This window comes from Ambystoma mexicanum, chromosome 1p, assembly GCF_040938575.1.
Source record: "Ambystoma mexicanum isolate Mex_15411 chromosome 1p, UKY_AmexF1_1, whole genome shotgun sequence".
Classification (NCBI taxonomy): Eukaryota; Metazoa; Chordata; class Amphibia; order Caudata; family Ambystomatidae; genus Ambystoma; species Ambystoma mexicanum.
The window spans coordinates 1,504,600,466-1,504,605,465 of record NC_090921.1 but is presented as its reverse complement, the minus strand read 5'-3'; positions in this window follow the sequence as shown (position 1 = coordinate 1,504,605,465).

Sequence of the window (5,000 nt, the reverse complement as noted above, 5' to 3'; positions counted from 1 at the left end):
CGCATAGTTCCAGAACTTTCTCTGTGAGGCTGGTTCATGGAAAAAACCCAGCTCTCTCTGAGATGCTCCCTGCTCGCTCCTACCCCCTCCCTTGTTCCCATCTGCGCTGGCTGAGGAATGTCTTATCAGTACCTTCCCAGAGAAAAGGAAGATTAGCTTGGAGCCAGGGCTAACGTTAGTGAGGCTGAATATTCTAAGGGAAGCAGGGATGTATTAACCCCATCTGCAAGCTCTAAAAGGCATGCACTCATAGCTTAGTGTTTATAGCGCTTAAGACTGGCTATCTAAGCGCTATATAGGTGCCATGATGTTCCAAACACTCCAAAAACCTATTAGCTACATGGCTAGGGGCCCTCCCTGCCTGTCTATCAACAATGTTTAATTTGACCTATCTCATACTAGGCCTGCATATTCCTTGTAGCTCACTACTGCATAATGGAAGTGCTACAACAGACTACTGTCAGCATTTTTAGCACATACTTTGAATACACTATTGGCTTTCAGCGGCTAATGCTGTCATCTAAAGCCCTGATTGGCAAGGTTGCAATTTCGTGTATCACTACATTCCACCCCTATTCAACGTTTGTGCGACAAATGCTGACTAATACCTATCAACATAGTATTTAGTGCAGTGATAAAGACCTAGGGGCTTTGCAAGAGGTTTAAGCAAACTATCTTCTAGCGGTTAGTTAGCGTGGCATGCAAGGTAAAACACTACCTAAACAAAAATGTACACAAAGTGAACAGTGACATATACCCTTGCCAGAACCTGGCCTACACAAAAATACCTACGCCAAGTGAACATGGACATTTACTCTAGCCAAAACCTGGCCTACACAAAAATACCTAAATCAATTTTGTATAACTGATTGTCAGTTAAAAAGCAGCATGCAGTTAAAATGTCAAGGCAATCCAGTGTAGTCTAATCTACAATGCACTATTGCATTTATGTATGGTTACCAATTCTAAAACCTGGCAGCCTTTCACCCTAAGGGCCTACCCTCCCCCTGATCCCAGGGCATTCAAGCGTGACTATGGGCTGTGTGACTAGACACTTCCCCCAGGTAGGTGGAACCCAACCAGAAACCATCTAATTTCTTGAACAAGGTGAACCCATGGGCACCAGGTTGTCTAAATAAAAACAATTCTACTAATTTACATCAAAGCATGGCATGTGTTATTCATGCAATCAAAAAAGCAAGCAATTCAATCCATATGTATGCTGGTAACTGTAGCTCTGCGTGCCAGTGTGTGGAGGATGGTCGCCCCCACCCAGTAAAAAGCCAACACCTGCTGATTTAACAATGTTTGCCATACAATGCATTGTGTGTATTTAGCAGTCTTGTTGACCTGCCCTATGGCAGACAAAAATGTCTTCATGTCTAAAATTCTGTTATCTTCAATTGGCTGTCAATACTTGTAGCAGTGCTGGGCATATCAATGGGCCCCACTAGGCCAGAAGTTCTATAGCAGAGCTGGCATCAGAACCCATAGTGGCTAGCTTATTGTGCACAGTTTCTATGTCACAAGCATATAAAGCTCCTGCAATTAATGAATCTAGCTCCCTAGCTACGCGCACTCTAGTGATGGGCCATAGAAATGGACTCCATTTGTAGCAGCTTGGTAGTACTAAGGAAACATTGCCTCATGATAAATCTATGTCTAAGTGTAGCACTGTAATAATGAAGGTGTGCATTACCAGTCTACAATTTACATGTTGTCTTACTACTGGAAAATCTAACAGGTTCACAGTGTCTACCTTCTGTGACTTGGAGAATACCCTTCTTCAAGTGGGATATCTACCATATACAATAATAACTTTAGCCACAAACACCATACTACTATCCGGCAGTGGCTGTTTCATCACACCATGGAAAAAATTCATTTAGTCAAGTTATAGTTCATTAAATCTTGGCGAGAACACTCGCTGCAGTTCTTGGTCAGAAAAACATCACATTAGACAAATTAAACAAATGGTATCCATTCAGTGACAAAAGATGCCTGACAATGTGCCAGGCCAGTACTCTAGCAATTCCATGTGGATACTCATTTGTAGCGCTTTTCCAAAGAATTATTCCAAATGTTTACAATCAAAAGGTGACTCTTTGCATTAGTGTGCTGGAGACAGCTGTCCCCACAAAAACATGAAACTGGTTGGTTTAACAAAAAAACCGTGTCACACTCTGTGTCATAAAATCAAACATCAAGTCAGTCATGGTTTCATTTACCTGCCTTAAGCTGGCTGTAAAAGTATCCAGTGTTTCAAAGATTACCATTTCAAATTATAGCTCATACACTTGGCAGCATTACTTCAATTAAGAATCTTAACCTACGCACAGGTGACTTTGATGTGCGCACCCATCTTATCTCAAAATAAATTACGCTCCTGCTTGCATAATTCTGCTGCCCCAACAGTTCATAAATCATTCTCCTGCCTACGTGCAATGTAGAATATTTTTTTTTTCAAAAAACAAAACATCTCTGGTTAAAGCCATTCAGTTGGAAGAGTAAAACCATTTGGTTTTTTCAGATTCATCTCAACAGTGCATTTAAAAACCATTTTTCAATGTGTTAGCATTCAATTGCTGTGTCACACAGCTGTATGTGGTGCCTGATGTTACAGTCCACAATTCATTGTCCATAGTCCTTTAAACAAGAAAGGGCAAAACATGTCATTTAAATGTGTAGCATCAAATACTTGATAATTAGCCAAGTCTGCATCGTGCCAGTTCAGCAAAAGTTATTACTCTGTTGGACACTATTCGCAGGTTACAGCATTGAGTGCGGTGCAGGGCACGTTAAAGTTGAAATAGCATGTCGCAGTGGCTCGCTTTCTCTGAGAATGCGTCTGACCCTTCTTTGATCAGTGTCACCCACAAACTGCACATTAACTTCCTATATTATGAAATGTCTTGTCGTGCTTTGCCTAGGCAAAATACAAACAGAAATGTTAGGATGTCATCAAAACTTCAATATCAGCGTTATCCACCCCTTCCCATAATACCACCCCCATCTTCAAAAAGTCTCATCAGGTAACTACACACTTTGTCATTGCTACTGCAATTATTTATCACCTTTCTGCATGTTTCTGGGGGCTTATTTACACTCAACCATACGGGGTGTAACTGCCTAATCACAAACTCATTTGTGCAATGCAATCATAGCTGGTCAATGGTACCTCAGACTGATCTGTGCTTTTACAAAGCCATATAGTAAGTACCCAGGTCGCACAATGCTTTTCTTTTTCACCAAAGCGATCACAAATGCCAGGCGCCAACTTGCTTCCAGTGTCCCATGATCTTGGTTTAGGTTGCCCTGCTGGCATCACTCCATTTTTCAAAGGTAAAGTCTTTCAGTCCAATACCGCTTACAGTTGTACAAGCAGCTTTGTTTATTTATCTTTCTTTTCTTAGCAGTGTCTTTTCAAGCCTCTGGTTTTTTCACTTGTCATTTTTTTCAAAGGGCGTTTGCTGTTTTTGAACCACTCCTTTGAGTGCGATAGTCTGAGTCAGTTTCTTTGTTGCTTCAACAAATCATTCATTCTTGCACTAAGCCGTGTGGCTTCTGGATCATGGCTAATGTGCAGTGTTCATGTTGTACTTCAAAGCCCCGCTCTGCATGTTGTCTCTTGCAAAACGGCTAAGCACTTTTGTCAGTTTTGCTTCCATCTGGAAGGCCATAATGTCTTTTTCAGTTACTCCATCCCCTGGCAATGTAGCTTGCAGTTTGCCAGATGTGTATTTTCTCTTCTCAAAGCGCCTAGAGGTTTCTTCTCCAGTGCACAGCGCTTTACTTCAGTTCACATCACATGGAGCATTGGAATGCAGCTTGCACAGCAATAGCGTTTCACTTCACTTCACATCACATCACATGGGAATGCGGTTTGCACAGTAATGTCTGTTGGAATGGGCAGCTGTCTTTTCTTGGCCCATTCACAGATGCATAGGTAAATGTTCAGATGTGATGTGCCCGTCTGCCATCCTGCATGAAGCCTTTGCTCCGTACCACAGTTTACTGGGCAAATTCTTTACTTTTTGAACAGCTCTCTGTTTTTGCTCCCCCTTCCTCAGGAATGCAGGCATGTTTATCTTTCGTGTGCACCTGGCAGCGCCATTAGCACGCAGCTTATCTCTTTTGCCTATAACTCTTATACTGTGGCGGCTTCACTCGTTTCAGACAATTCATCCAGATTAACTCTTTCTTGTACTGTTTCTGCTTTTGTTTGCCTTCACGCACCTCGCCCAAGACAGCTTCAAGGCACAAGCTCTGCACACACAGCAAGACTCTTGTTTTCAAAAGCGGCACTTTTCTTGTCATTTTTCTACTCCATGTAATTTTGCAAAATGTCAAAGCGTCTTTTTTTTCTTGTAATGTGCGATCTTTCAAGAGAACTCACAACCCATTAAATCTTTGTGCTATCTTATCACACACAGATGTTTCATTCTGTTGTACCATTGCCAAACTATAACCACTCAGTTCAGTGCATTTAAAAAATAAAAATGCCATATTTAGTGCAGCTCCCTGCACGTTTTTTTTTCTGCAAGAACAACCCACACTCTATTGCTTGTGGGCTGTTTAATGTGTCAACAACATTTTTCCCCATGTATCACAGTCAACAGGTCACTATTTTCAAAGCATACATCACTAATAAGGCAACAGCACAAATCCATGGCATAGCATGGGGACAGTCAAAAATACTCCAGGGGCAATTTAGAAAAATATAAATTGTTTTTCCCCCCAACCATTGCAAGCTGGTTCTGCAATTTCAAATCAGTACACAAAAATCGAAAATCCAAATAACATTCACTCACTTTCCTTTTAAGTGAGTCTCTCACCCAATAAAAGCATGGCACAGCCTAAAATGCAATATAACCATTTTAGTGTGTTTCCTTTAAACAGAATTTGCCACCATTAGCACATGGAATTTTACAGTTGCCAAAAGAAAGAAAAAACTCTTTAGGCTCTCAGCACAGATGTTACTCATTCTCCTAAGCATGGCT